This window comes from Lissotriton vulgaris, chromosome 11 (genome assembly GCF_964263255.1).
Source record: "Lissotriton vulgaris chromosome 11, aLisVul1.2, whole genome shotgun sequence".
NCBI classification, from domain to species: Eukaryota; Metazoa; Chordata; class Amphibia; order Caudata; family Salamandridae; genus Lissotriton; species Lissotriton vulgaris.
In genome coordinates, this window is record NC_141699.1 from 185799215 (window position 1) to 185814942 (window position 15728).

Below are 15728 nucleotides of genomic sequence, written 5' to 3' on the forward strand. Positions count from 1 at the left end.
ACTGCAAGAAAGTGCTGAAGGTTTCAAATAGTGCACACGATACTGAACACCCCATGGTAAGAACTTTATCAACATAGAATGCTCCCTGGAAGTGCATACCTAACAGTTCATAATCAGAAGGATGAATGGGTAAGAGACGAAAATCTGACTGTATATCACTTTTAGCCAATTGCGCAGCTCTCCTCGCTGACCTGACCAACCTCAGCGCATCGTCCACAGAGGCGTAAGACACAATAGAATCCACTTGTGAGATGAAGTCATTAACTGAGGTGCCCTCAGGCCATGACAGGTGTTGTATTAAATGGAACTCCCCAGCTTTCTTCTTAGGCACCACCCCCAGAGGAGAGACTATCAGATTGTGCATTGGGCAACGAACAAAAGGACCAGCAACTCTGCCTGCTTCTATCTCCGACCGTAACTTCTGTTTAACAACCTGTGGAAACTCCTTAGCTGATTTCAGATTGTCAGACCACCTGCTTTGACGGGGACCCTGCTCAACTATCTTAGACCCATCTTTGAAACTCCAAAATAATCTGGATGCTGCCTCAGTGTCGGGATACATTCCCATCCAGTTTGCCAAGATCTCCATCCTAATTGGAGTATGAGCCCTTTGGTACAAATAGGAAAGCCTGACCTCTTCCCCTCTGCCCCTTCCTTGATCACCGAATCTCTGACCTGCAAAACATTGTGTGAGGGGATGTTTGCCATCACATTGGGAGCACTCACACTTGTCCCTGCAGAATTCTCTACTACAAAAACCTCTGTTGAAGTTCCAACAAGCTCCGAAAAAAGTTGTTTGACCCCTGCCAATAAACCCCGCCCCAGGCTGGGCGGGACAGTACTGAAAGGGCCGATAAGATACCAGCAATCCACTTGCAGTATGAGTGGAAGTAGGCGGCTGAGAAGACGCCATCCATTGTAACCACAACTCTGAGAACACATCTCCCCAGGGTCTGGCATTAAAAACACTCATGCGGGTCCTAAACTCCTCAACATATGACAACCAAGCATATCAGCAAAAATAACTCTGGGCTTTCCTTATGATATCCATGTACTTGAACATCGCTATCGCTCTATCCCGATGTTTCTCACAATAGATGCTAGCATAAATTAGAAAAGCAGATGTCCAGTTTTCAATTGTTTAAGAACCCTGGGTCTCCTGGCCAATTCCCATTCCTCCTCCTTCGAGCCTTTTTTGACCTGAATATCCTGATGTAACAGCTTAAAAGCATTCCCGAATTCATGACGCCAAATTCTGCTTTTGGTCTTCTCAGATAAATGAGAACCTAATGGCATACCAATCCCCATGTAAGGCAGTTTTTTGTGAATATTCTTATCTTCCTCTCTCATGTCTTTGTCCTCTTTTACCACTTCCTTGGCTTCCTGAACACCTTAGGCAGAGTTGCCCCCCAACCTTACCTCCTCCTGCAAAGTACCTTGATACCCAGCCCCAGGAAGAACCTTGCCCAAAACCTTCTCCCCCCCAACTCCAATGGACCTGTTTGATTTCTGTGGTTGTCCCCCTTGCTGCCAAACTGTCTACCAGCGGCCTTACCTTTTGGCAACTGAGATGCTCTCTTGTGGAATTCCTGAGGGTCATCCTGTTGTTGAGTGACAGTTGTAGATTCCCATACAATTGCTCGGTCCGCACTTGACTTCTGCAGAAGACTAAGAACACTGTTTTGCCCCGAGACACCCCTCTTATCCCCAATGTAATTCAGAAACTTCTTCCCACTGTCCCCACAATCCCCTTCTCTCAATTCACCTTCTTCGAGGTCATCACTTTCTGCATCTAGGACGAATGGTTCATCACATCCACTAAAAACTGCCCCACTACCCCTCTGGCATTTCCCCATCACCAACCTCTCCATCATAAAACTTCCAATTAAATTTTTTCATAGCTTTTGTTTTGTCTGCATGAGAAGGAAAATCCGCTCCAGAACTCCCTCCCTCCAATAGCCCACCTGACAGAGCCACAGTGTGCTTTGTCCACAACATTCTTTTGCCAGCCACTTTCCCTGTGGATGAAACTGGCACTTTGCCCTTTAAGCCGCTGTAACCTAACTGTTCATTGTCGCTGGATGGACCCTTCATGCACACAGACCTAACGCCATGCTCCTCCCTGGTCGTGCCTCCACTACCCATCCATACCCACTGACCTCTCCCGAAGTCCTGGGCAACCCTCTGAATCTGCCCACCCATGCTTAATTCCTGCTGTCCCCTCACCATGGCAGGGGTGGCCAACTGCCAGGCATCCTGGCCTGTGTTAAGATCCTGAGAAAACAGGTCACCTGCACCACCCACTGGCCGAGACCAGATAGGCAGCTGTACTGCCAGTGCACCATCCAGCAACACAGACTGCGTCAAAACATCCCCCCGCTGGAGTCCTACCCTGGTAGGAACCCTCCCTGAGCTTGACATACACCTCCTTGCGACAAACCTCCATGTGTCCCCGCAGGAAAAGCCTCACTAGCCAAGGCTGGGGTATACATAAGGAAAAGTTGGGGCAGGGCTCAATAAATAAGTGTGCCCTTGTACATTGAGCAGATTAGCTCCTCCAGACAACATAAAACCGGCATGTGCAGTCATCGAAGAGGTGACCAGTTCCTGGCACTGGCTATGCTTAATGACTGTCGCCACAGTACTCTTTGCCCGCCTGTCCCTAATGCTCTTTTTACCAGCTTAATCAAGCTGTCCCATGGCGCCTCCCCGCAGTCTCCCAGTCCTTCCCATAGACCGCCGCCCCCTCCTCCCACCCACCGCAGCGGTCCGCTTGTCTTCCAAGACGCTAGCATCAGCACATACATAGGGTGGTAGCAGGGGTTGCCGCGGGGGGATCAAGAGGCTCTTACTGCCCAGCCTCGACCTGCTCCGGAACCAGCAGCTGCTCAGCAGAACTCTCCTCGTCGTCCAAAAGCTGGGGGACAAGCAAGCAGCCACTGCATCTGTGACTCCACGTGCCGCCTTCGCTTTGTGCGCGTAAGCCCTACCCAGGCCGCACCTTGGGCCCTGTAGTGTTCTGACACGCGAGGTGGCGTTCCAGCCTACCCACGCGTTCGGGACGAGCGCGCGTTGGCGCGTGACGTCAGACGCTCGCGTGTATAAATAAAGGGGCGTGGCCTCAGCTAAGCAGTCGGAGCCGCGTGTAGAAGCAACTTGCCGGCTCCTGTGGTTATTAGCGCGAGCGCGCTAATTAAATATATGGCGTTATCAGCAAACGCCATACTGGCGACGAGGGTATATCTATTAAACCCCCGGAGGTGATGTCTGCCCGTTACTGTGCCAGATTCTCTGCAGCCTGATAGTGCATTCGTCGTATACAGAGCCTCCCAGGAAGGCCCGGCTGAGTCTGCTGCTGCTGTGTCGGGGGTCGGAGGTATGATTTTCCCTTCGGGACCCAGAAAGCATTACCCCACACAGGTCCACGGGTTAGAGAGGTAAGGAACGGTGCTTCCCGGTGACTTTCTGGGCCAGGTGAAATGCCTATGCCGGACTGCAGTACCAGGACCCTCATGCCTGGGCTGGTAATCTCTGGCTGACCGCCCTCACAGAAGATAGGGGGACAGGAGCAGTGCCCAGAGGAGGGACACAGGGCGTCGCCCCTCGGCAAAGCTGCCAAGGAAGAAAGGGGCAGTACACGGCCTGCGCAGCGTGCTGAGCACGTGCCAAATGGCGTCAATCCCCGCCCTTGAGCCGTTCATCGTCGATGGTTCCCCGTCGTCCCTAGCCCCGTGCTGGAGAGATTGGACCGATCGCCTCCAAATATATTTTGAGGGGGCAGGGATATCCAGACAAAGGCGCAGGGCGCTATTACTCCATCTGGGAGGCAAGGACATCCACTGAATATACAAGACCATCGTGGAAGCCACTCCGAAGACATACCTCACGCTACTCACCGCTTTAAATGCCCATTTCGAGCCTATGGCAAACAGAGACTACGAAAAATGTATCTTTCGTCAAGCCAAGTAGGAGGCTGAAGAGTCCCTACATGCGTTCCATGGCCGACTAAAGGAGCTAGCCAGCACGTGTGGGTTCCGTGATGAGCAGGAGGAGATCCGAGGACAGATCATCCAAGGGTGCTACTCATCCAAACTCCGAGTCACCATCCTCCAAGAAGACGGTAAACCCCTGGCGGACATCCTCACACTAGGCTGTTCGAAGGAACTGTCGCAGGCGAGGGCCTCACACATGGAAGCAGCCTTGCACTGCCCCATCAAGACGGAACAAGCCCACGTGACAGAGAAGGTGAACGTGGTGAGGCCCAAAGCGAAGCAGACCGGAGAAAGGAGACAACCGGACACCAAGAAAAAGGAATGCGAGTACTGCGGAGGCCAGCCTCACCGCATGCAAGATTGCCCAGCAAAAGGGAAGAAATGCAGCGCGTGCGGGTGGATAAACCATTTTGCAGCAGTGTGCCAAACCACCAGAGTCAAGAAAGAGGCTGCACAAGCGGTGCGAGAAGAGCCGGACAGGGAGGACTTGGATGAGGACACCGACGAACACCCGGTCCACTATGTGTTCGCAATCAACCAGCCACAAAGAAAGAAGCGCCGCCTGGGGAGATGTTGCATCATGATCCATCAACAGGAGGTAAAAGCGAGCATTGATACAGGGGCATCCATTGAGCTAATGGCCGCCAACGTCTATAACCAGCTACACACAAAGCCTCCGCTACGACAGGCGAAGATCCGAGTATTTGCGTATGGCCAAAAGACGCCCATCCCACTTATCAGATGTTTCAAGACCGAATTGGAGCACGGAGAGACGAAGATAGGCACCACCATCTATGTCACAAAGGAAGGCAGTGGTATGCTGTTGAGCAGGCAATTAGCAGAAGAGTTGAAACTGATATTGTTTGCCATGGCGGTATTAGAAGAGGAGTTGGATACCATCATGGAGGAGTTTGGCGAAGTGTTCAAGGAATTGGGTGTTTGAAAGGGAAAGAAGTGTCCCTGCACATTGATCCATCTGTGCAGCCGGTGGCGCTGAGGCACAGGCGAATCGCATTCCATCTGAGGCAGAAGGTCGAAGAGGAGCTGGAGGCCCTAGAAAAACAAGGCATCATAGAGAAAGTCAACGAGCCAACCCCATGGGTATCCCCGATCGTGATTGCCAGGAAGCGGAAACAGCCCGGAAAAGGTCCGCATCTGCGTGTATATGCGCCTCCCCAACGCCGCAGTAAAAAGGGAATGACACCTAACGCCCACTATCGATGACATCTTAGGAGAGTTGAGCGGGGCAAAGTGGTTCTCCAAAATGGATCTCTGGTCAGGCTATCACCGGCTGCCACTCCATCCAGACTCGAGGTATATGACCACCTTCTCTACCCATGTAGGCCTCAGACGGTATCGGCGCCTGAATTTTAGCATCTCCAGTGCAGCTGAGGTATTCCAGAATACCATTAGAGAGGTCCTCAGCGGGCTCCCCGGAGTGCTCAACGTTAGCGATGATCTGCTGATCTACACGTCAACAGTTGAAGAATACCACCAGAGGCTGAGAGGAGTCCTCAAGCGAATCAAAGAATCCGGCCTCACTCTGCACCGTGAAAAGTGCCAATTCCTACAGAACAAAATTAGCTTCTTTGGGTATACGTTCTGTGATCAAGGGGTGGCCCTGGATCCAGACAAAGTGAAGGACGTTCAAGAGGCCCCTGCCCCAACGGTGACTTTCCCGCCCTGCCAGACCTCTATAAATAACCTTCCATCCGTGCGCCCACTGCCTCCCCAATTGCCCCTATCTCCGCACCTGGGTGGCCGCTCCATTGTGCGAAACAACCCAGGGGGAGCCCGGCTCGCGCCCAGCTCCCCCTGAGTCCCCCCTTGCTGTTGCTTGAGTACGAATTAAGCCCCTCAACTAACAACCCAATTTCTCACAGGTATGATTTATGGCTTGCATAGCTAACTATAACAGGTCGATTTTAAACAATTTTAGGTTTTATTTTATGTTCATATGTTCACTGCAATTATTTTTAATTTGAAAGTTTAAAAAAAAACATGTTAATGTTTTCTCTGTGAGTCTATATGATATAAAAATCACAAGTACATTATAGTACAGCACAATAACACACAATTTAAATTGTTGTTGTAAATTAATTTCTGCTAACTGTTAATATGTAATTGTGTGTGTACAGGAGTGTACAGGTGTTTATTTCTGTCTGCATGTGGTACTGCGAATGTAGTTAGTCAAATATTTAAACGGATCCAACAGTCATCTTCGTGAAAACATAAAAGTCGTTCTCTTTATATTTTATTTCAGAAAAAATGATTTAGAATAATTAGCCCAATGTGATTGTGTGTGTGTGTGTGAAATAGACAGCAGCCTCATCTTCTACGAATAACACAAGAACGTGGGAAGATGGCAGTTAAGGAGTTAAGCGGTAGGCAGTGCTGTAGGCCTGTGAATAGAGTGCAGCTGAGTGAAGCTGCAGCAAGGAGATCTCTGGATAGAGATGTTAAGTAGCGGAGATCAGAGAAGCCCTGCTGAACCGCGTCAGCCGGCGGAAGGCTCGTCTGAGGACGGTACCTGTGTCCTTCCTCCCTGTCTGTGACTCTCCGGTGCCGCAGGCACGCGGGGCCAGCTCACCTGCCGGCAGACCGGAGTCCAAGGATGGACGGAGTCCTCAAAGCTCCAGTCATTCGAGCTCCGGGAGGGGAGGCTGCGATGACTGCCGCTGTGTTTCCACGTTGCCCTCCTGGCAGCAGGCAGTGCTGCTAGGCTCGCCGCGCGCGCACTCTTCTCGTGTTCTCTTCTTACGCATTTTTGGACAAGGAAAAGTGCAGAGTTTTCGGGTTGGATCTCTGATGGATGCTGGGGCCTTTTTTTGGGAGAAGGAAGAGCTGTCCAAGGATCTGTGTCTGAAAAGCCGGCGATTGGGACTGCAGCAGTTGTGAGGCGAGATGCGGGATACCCTGGGCTAGTCTGAAAGGCGTGGGGGCTGTCCCCTGCTGGCTGCCCCTGAGGAGTTCGCAAGTGGATTGCTTCTAATAACTGAGGTAAGGGCGAGGAGCGGAGATGGGATTCGCGGGCACCCAGTGCTATTTAAACTACCCCGTGGTTATCTATAGGACTATGCATGGCATTTTACCTGCAGCATCCTTTCATGGCAAAAAGTGGCTCAAAGGGGACATGTTTAATAACTTTCGCGACATGGGTTTTGAAAACTCTTCCGAAAATATCTATACTGTTAGAGCAGTGCAAAGCATACGTTGATTCTCCAGTTTTATTCTGGCAAATAAACTGTATACACTACCATGGCAACATTACCAGTATAAGAAGCGCCCAGCTTCCTTTTATCCGATTACATATTGAATGCATCTGTGTCTTGTAGAATCGATAGGGCGACTGGTTCTAGCTAAATATTCGTATATAAATGAATACTGTCACTGAATGCATCGATTATTGAATACCTGTGTATGGCACCTTTGTATAGCACGGGTCTGAGAAGTGAATATACGTGCTTCCTGATAAATGTGTGAATGGTTGTCTATTCAAGGGCATAGCAAGCGAAATCCTAAACAGTGGGCTTTCGAGTATAATAAGGGAAATTTCCCTTACACTGGAAGTGGAATCTGCACAGGAGGGGGTATGGGCACGTGTCGATTCATATGTAGCGCCTAGGGATTCTCGTGTAGCGCTAGAGGTGCATGTGCGATGGGAACGGCTTCCCTGCCACTGGATTTTCCATGTCCATTTTACAATTGGTTTAGATTCGGTTGCGTTTGTTTCACAAGCAAGCGGATGTCAGCGATTCACCCACATCCCATTGTGTTTAAATCCAAGGATGTCCGGCTTCAAAGGCAACTTGTCCGTGCTTGCAAGACTGCCCAGGTAGTTAAGTGCTTGCTATAGAAATCTGCATTAAGCATTAAGATTGAAGATCTTAATGTTCCTGGCTCACTGTTTCATCCTTCTGAGGTCGAACAAATAATTGCTGTTAAGTTATGAAGTTGCAAAAGTAGTTATTGATAACACTGCAGATTAGGAAATATGCAGTGGCAAGAGATAGTTATCAAATCGCGCGCGTTATTATTTAAAATACATAACGCGATGGAACCTTGCTATGTTGTCCTACGTAAAGTGCCGAAACTGGAAGCTGGTGTTTTAATTTCACCTCATGACCACACACCTCGTGTCATTTGAGGGGAAAACACTTTATCTCATAGGCCTCACAATTTAGCTTTGTGATATCCGAATAATAAAAATAATAACAGTTGGCAAGTGCATTGTCAACATGTTCAAACCCTGGATTAGGATTTACCCAAACGACACTGCGGTACAGATGGCAACTGCTCCTGCTGTAGTAAAAATGTTTGTAAAGATCCCTGCTGCTCCTTGGAACTTGGTGTGTTCTATAATCACAGTTAAAATAAAATAAAAAATGGAACCATTAACATGTGCCTTCCATGAATACAAAAACTGCAAAAATTAGAAGGGTGAATAAAATATATTTTAATATATGAGGTAAGGGGATAATAGCTACACCACAAAATACACGTTTTTTTAGTATTACAGTCACTACCGTGTGTTGTGGATCAGAGTTGTGTGCGCCTGCCTGTGTGTCTGGAGACGGCCCCGAGACAGGTGACTAGACACTGGAAAAAGATGAACTTGCCGGCAGCAGGAGAAACCCGGCACACTCGGACGAATAATTCTGCACAGACTGTTTCTTAACGCATCACTGCCCTCCGTGAAGTCACAGACACAGAGCTTGTTTCTGCTCCCCCCTCCGGCAGGAGGGCTTGAATACACCCCCGCAGCGCAGCACGGGGACCACCTGCCGGCGCGCATCATCGCCAGCGCGCGCCGCTCTGTCAGTACACGCGCACCGGCCGTCTTCCGAGCGCCACACGTCCGCTCCGGTTAGGGCTGCCTGAATCAGAGGGCCCCTGGGCGCTGTCTTGAGAATTATTGTTAAACGCAACACGGAAGCGGGACGTGCGCCTCGAAACTGCTTCCAGGCGCCCCCCACCCCACCTAAGATCAGTGTAATCGGATAAGTGTACCAACATGATCTCTCCGCCTCTCTCGCGTGTCGCTGCTGCATTAAGTTGCCTTTTAAGCATATTTTAGCGCTAATTGTTACATCAGCTGCCATTGTTCAATGGGCATTAATTAGTCACGCTCATCATAGGTTGGCGAAAATTCCACCCCGAGGAGCAGGTGCTCGTGACATGCCCGCCTGCACCTAGAACCTTAGCCCAAAAGCCAGTGCTGAGCATTGCACCTCCAGCACGGGCTCTGACACCTGCCTCGTGCAGCAGGGGATCCCCCCTCATTCTTCCGGCCTTAACACTTACACCCCCTTGCCGTGTAATGTGTTCCGTTCCCCGCCGTTCTGATACCACGGTGTGAGAGAGGGCATGGGAGACCCCCGTAAACCGTGATACGAGGTTGTGAGTCATGAAGCAATCAACTTAAAGAGTGTATTTTAATATATAATATGCGTGTGTGTTCATACTTTATTATGACTAGGGAGAATTGCAACTAAGCAAGTAAGCTGTATTGCTCTCAGCACGCCATAGCAATACATATTAAAAATATCATTTTATTATTGTATCGAGATCAAAAGAAAAACTTTAGATTCGCATTTTTACAATGCATGAACAGTACAAGTGTAACGCGAATATGGTATGTCCTGGGAGGCTCTACAGATGCCAAATTATTATTTTAAAATACAAAAATGCACGCTGTATACGTTCATCTGAACCTCTATCTCCACAGAGACGCCCCTTTAGTTCAAGAATGCCAGAATCACGAGGGCCTGTATCTCTCTTGGCTAGATGAGCCAGGCAGACCATATTTCAGAAGCTACCAATGAGCATCTGTTTTAATAAAAGGTTATAGCTTCAGTGTGAGTTTGTGAAAAGAGAAATGTAAATAACGGTATGAGGTAATTATCAGGAACTGCCTGTAATCTCGTGAAAGCATAAAGTGCAATATCGCATCTCTGCCTCCAAAGCCACAATGACAAAGATCGCTGCTCAAGAGATACCTGCCCTATTTTGCCTAGTGAGCTCCAGATGGGAGGGCACTAAGTCTAAACTTTTGCATATCAAGTGTACCGTGCCTGTTGTTGTATCCAATCAAGATATAGCTCACACCTATTAACTTGTTTAATGGAAAAGTAGTTTGCTATGATTGGCTGATGGTCCAGCAAGTGGGGTAGCGTGGATTGACAGCGCCCGTGGGAAGGCAAGTATCCTTCCACTTTTCTTTTAAAATGTTGCACCCTTATTAACATTTTATGTTCCTAAGAATGCCAATGAAAGATCCAGGAGCTATAAAAAGGGCAAGAGCAGCGTATAAACTAACCCTTAAAGAGCGTAAAATTGCCAATTAATCAGAATTATGACAAAATCTCAAGGTAGCATGAGATCCTAAAGATATGAAAGGCTTCTGGAAGGCGGTGAATGCTCCATTTCTTGCCTCTAGGAAATCCCCCAGCATTGAAATAACAATAGGGGAGGATCGATGGGTGACTCATTTTTCTAGTCTTTATTGCAATTTGGTAGATCTCCAAAATGAAGATGCGTCTTGAATAAACCCTTCAAGCTATCTTCCAATCGAGATTGATTTTAACATCAATGAGGTGATTTTAGCTATAAACGCGAGCGTGGGTGGGAAAGCCCTAGGCCCGGATACCATACCTGTGGATCTTTATTTAAATCTTGCCCTGCGCTTTGGGGACCACTGTTAGCTATGGTCCTAAAGGCTTGTTGTACCCAGGGATTTACAGCTACTTGGGTGGAGTCCATACTGGTCCCCATTTATAAAAAAGGTTATCATGACGCCCAGCCTACTACAGACCAATATCACTCCTGGACTCTCTCGTAAAAGTAGCCGGGTGTTTTGTTTTAAATCGACTGCAGCTCTGGGTGGGGCAAAATTGTATAATTTCAGAGTTACAGTATGGATTTTGCCAAGGTCTGGGTACTGTTGAACAGAGCCTGAACTTGAACCTCCTACTGGGAAAATATCTACAGGCCTAAAGGGGGAGTTTATACTTGTGTTTCGTTGATTTGAGTTCACCCTTTGACTGCGGAATCACCAGAAGCTATGGAGTATATTAGAGACCATGAGGGTGGATCCACCAATCTTAAATTTTCTAAAGTAGTCCTATCTAGATGCTAGGGCATGGGTGCGTTACAGAAGTAGTGGCAAACTCAGCCACAGTTTCCCTGTTAAGAAGGGGGTGCGACAGGGGTGTGTGCTAGCCCCCCTTCTGTTCACCCTTTATATCAAATGCCTGAGAGCAACATTGAGGAGCGAATTCCAGGACCTACCATGTATTGATATACGCTCAATTGGAGCATTGTTATATGCGGCTGATGCTGTCCTACTGGCTCGTACTCCCCCTGGTCTACAAAAAGTTATCTCTAGCTTCTCTGTCTATATGTCAAATCTCAACCTTAATGTAAATATTAAAAAAACCTCTACAAGGAAATGTTGTAAGCCCAATGTTAAGTGCTGAGATTTCTATATTAACAACAGGAAACGCGATTTTACTAATCATTTTTCTTACTTGGGCACTGTATTCGAAAGAAGGGGTCTATGGTCAAAAGCTATTGAGTCAAGAAAATGTATATTTTGCAAAGCAGCCAGTGCATTGATACATTTTGGTAGAAAGTTAGGGAAGCGCCCAATTGCTGATCTACTAATAATCCATAAAGCTAAATGCATACCGATAGCCATGTACGGAGATAGCATCTGGGGCTACGCTAATGTTGAGTGTTTGCAGCTAGTAGAAAATAGGTTTCTAAGATGACTCCTAGCTGTACCCAATAGCATAGCCACATTTATTTGCCATGCCGAGTTGGGTTTATTATACCTGTCCGACCAGATTAAAATGCAGCCTATCCTGCTATGGCATAAGGTCTGGACTGGCACTTCACTAGCCTAAATCGGGATTTGATTAGTGACTGTTTGTCTCTTTATGGGGTAGACCGTATTCCCTGGATTACATATGTTAAATAATTTTTAAATGACCTAGGACACCCAGAGTACTTTACTAATCCTTACAGTTTGAACCATGTTACCAGGAATTAATTAAAACTGTTATATACTGATTATTTGGATTCCATCAAAGTAGATACAAATATTATGAAACCATCAGCAAGAGTACATCAATTAATTTTGACCCAACCGGGAATGCAACCCTATCTGATAGATACCTTAGGAACTTATGATAGGTTGCTATTGACCCGTCTACTTTTTGAAATTTTTCATATTAGGGTCACTTTCCCAAACACAAATGACTGGTCTCGTTCTTTATGCGTATGTTCGTGCAATAATACGTCTGCATAGTCGACAATTAGTATCATGTTCTTTTGTAAGTTTTATACTCTGACTAGGAAAAAATGAATTTTGCCTATTTTAAAAGTGTATGGCCCCCGAGACAATGTTGACCTGCTTTTTTAAAGTTGCAATGTTTATATGATGGAACTGTGATTGTTCATATAGCCAAATACCTGAAAGGGGTGGTTAGATTTAGGATGATAATGGATGGCCCCTCTTTGTTTTGAACTGTTTGTGATTTCTCTTTTTTACTTAAATTATTTTGATGTCATTCATGTTTTTAAATGTATTGTGCTTTAATGGTTTAATACTTCTTAAGTCGAATGAAGCATATTCTGCCTGTCTGTCACTGCTGCTTCACAGGCTGGTTGGACATGCAATGCCTACAAGCAAGCAACATAACTTGGTGTCATCATTCCAAGGATTCTGATGACAGAGCCAACTTCAGCACACCACATGAGCTGCTAATATACACTTATATTATATGAACTATTCTATGTTCTGATAAAGTTTCTGCACATTTGAAAGATCTCAAACTAACGCAACAGGCTCGGATTCTGAGGCAGCAAATTGTTAGACTGTGGTATGTTATTACTGAGGCAGCCATAGCCTTGTGAACGTGGCATATATATATATAATCTTGCATTACCTAAATATCAGTAAGGAAGCATTCATAAGCCCACCTCTTCCACTGGTTCCCGAACTAGCCTGATCTCTATATACTTTCTCTGTGTTCGTAATCATATCCTTACCCAGCTACTAGGTTTTCTTCATTGTTGTTCCTGTTCAGTGTTAAGTAGAGTCAAGAATTATTGTATGCAAAGCTATCTACCACCCTAGGGGTGCAAAAGCATTACACAAAACACATAAACATACACATAAATAAACATTGTGCTAGTTGAAAGCAGAACATCAGAGAAAATATTTCTTTACAAAATTAAAAGTTGGTTTGATAATCATTTCACATAAGATGTATCTTGTTCAAGAAAATATCAAGATCAGATAAAACCCTTTCTTGGGAAACCATCACTAGCCATAGTAATGCATCATGGACTATATTTGCTAAAATAGTCTGAAGTGGCTAGACAAAGAGGAAGTGCTAAAAAGGTCAAATCTCTGCTGTATTCAGGAGTAAAGCTGCAATACAAGGCAGAATGTTTATTGCAACATTACAATTCTAGGATATGTGTGGCCAGTAAAGACCCTTTCCCTTCATTGTACCCGTATGGCTGTTGCTGAATTACGGTTGAGATTAACACAGCTTTTGAATGCAAAAATACACTGGAGAATAGAAAAGAAAATAGCATTTTATTTGATAGTATATTACTGCCACACATACTTATGAACAATTAATTAGATGAAGGTGTCTCTGATATCCACGATGAGTAGGCACCTAACATTTAAAGAAAAGTATAATCAGCTGTGCTGCCAAAACTTCTGCAAAGTTCAACTTCAAAATCAGTTTTCACTTGCCTCTTCGTTTATACATTTGAATGCACTAATTATTTAATGGACACCCAGTAAAACTATGCACACGCACGTTCATAGCTCAAGCAAATTTTTCTATTTATGGTAAGGCTTACCATGTCCTTATCATCCACACTGTTTTAAGTTTACTCCAAGTTACATATGAATACCTCAAATCCAGGAGGTTGAAGCTGAAATGTAAATGCTATCTTCGATCAGATCTAATTATCAACCGTGGCATCGCCACTAGCTAGATTCCAACATACGGTCCTAACGTCCGCATTCTGCATTGCTCATGATACATAACACAGTGACAGTAGGCCAGCATCATCGCCAGGAGTCTGTCATTTGTTGGACTCCAGGATAGGTGTAAAGATTTTCCATGCCCTGAAAAATTCAAGTGAGAATGAATCATGCTAAGCCAAAACACGTTAAATGCTGATCTCTTTGGAACGGTTTAGCAAAAAGGGGTGACCCTGTGTCCCTCAGAATCTGGGTATATGTGATTAACAAACAAAGTGGTTCTGTTGGGTAGTAAAGACAATTCTTTTGAAGGAAGCTGAGAACAGCTCCTAAATATACAACAAGCAAAACACTCTCTGATATGTAAAGTTTTTATATGTATTAAAAACATGAAAAAAGAAACAATATACTGGAATTACTTCATTCCACTACATTACTAGTAAACACTTTAAATTCATGAATAGTGACAGTAGTGATTAAAGTGACAAGTGCAATGTATATAGTGACACTTATATACACAACAATTATTTACAATAAAACCACACAGGGAGGGGACCGGGGGAAAAAGGAAGAGAACGAGGTATTTTCTGTCGTTTGTGAGGCCAGTCTTTTTGAGTTAGTGTTCCAAGGAAAACCAAGTGGTTAATGTCCAGGTTCCTGGAGTTTAGCTTGGCCAAGGTAAGAGCGTCGAAGTTTCGACCCTAGTTGCGCCCCAGTTGGTGGTCGCGGCGGGTCTTTATCAAGACAAAGGGGCTGGAAGGAAAGGGGGGGGAGAGTGTCAGAGAGGTGCTTGTAAATTACGTCAAAAAATGACCTGAGTAACTCAGGATTACTTACAAGGGAAACGGTCAAATGATGGGTTATTCCAGAGGGTCGCCCGATGGTCAACCTAGATAGAAGGAGAGCCTTTAAAAACCTTGTGGTGTGAGATTCGCAACCACATTTCAGTCTCCCATTAGGAAACCTAGGTATTAACTTACAGTACAGAATTAAGTGACTAAGTGAAATGGTTAAGTCAAAGAAAGTGCCTAAGTGCAACTAACTTTATTTCGAATTAAAAAAGAAGCTGCTTAGTGCAATTCAAGGAAAGCGCCTAAGTGCAACTGACTTTGTTTGGATTTAAAAAGGGCTTCTTAGTGAAAATCCCGAAACGAAGGAAACCCTTAAATTCCTGATAAGGGGATTCGATTTACGGTGAGAAAATCACTCTGTACGGCTCTGAAACAGAGAGAGCGTGAGCTTACCCTCAAAATGGTATCAAACGCGGTCTTAATCCGCGGTGTGGTTCAGCGTTCTGCACCGGAGCGCCAAACAAACTGTCCGTGAGTGACACTCGAACTACTGGATTCAACCTGGAAACGCTAGCTATATTCGTAACCAGGCAACCCAAATCGAGATTGAGGCTGGAGCTGCTGTGGCCAATCAGAGAAGAGGCGCAGGTCTGTCTCCTCGTGGACGCACAGTGCGTCCGTTCCTAAGCAACGTGTTGTGGTTATGGGCCAGGGATCTACCCAATCGTAGTGGAGGCGTGGTCCCTTGGATCGGAAAACACCGTACCGATGCCTCATGTGGTTGTAGATTGCGGGGCAATTTAAGGGTACAAAGCGCAAAAGACACTCGCATTTTATTCAGGGTTTCGTAGAACCTGAGTCAAATTTCAGGAAATACACAAAAAACACACATTGTATAGTCTTCGAAAAAAAGGTGTGGGGCCATGATGCAAA

The 15728-nt window shown here is 46.1% G+C and overlaps 1 protein-coding gene across 1 annotated transcript in view; it reads left to right on the forward strand.

Annotated features, from left to right (window-relative positions):
* Positions 1-6433: 6433 nt before the first annotated feature.
* Positions 6434-15728, forward strand: part of WSCD2 (WSC domain sialate O sulfotransferase 2) — a 1087922-nt gene continuing 1078627 nt past the window's right edge. The window contains exon 1 of the mRNA XM_086943084.1: positions 6434-6992. The gene's annotated coding sequence lies outside the window, so the exon portion shown is untranslated. The remainder of the gene's footprint in view (positions 6993-15728) is intronic.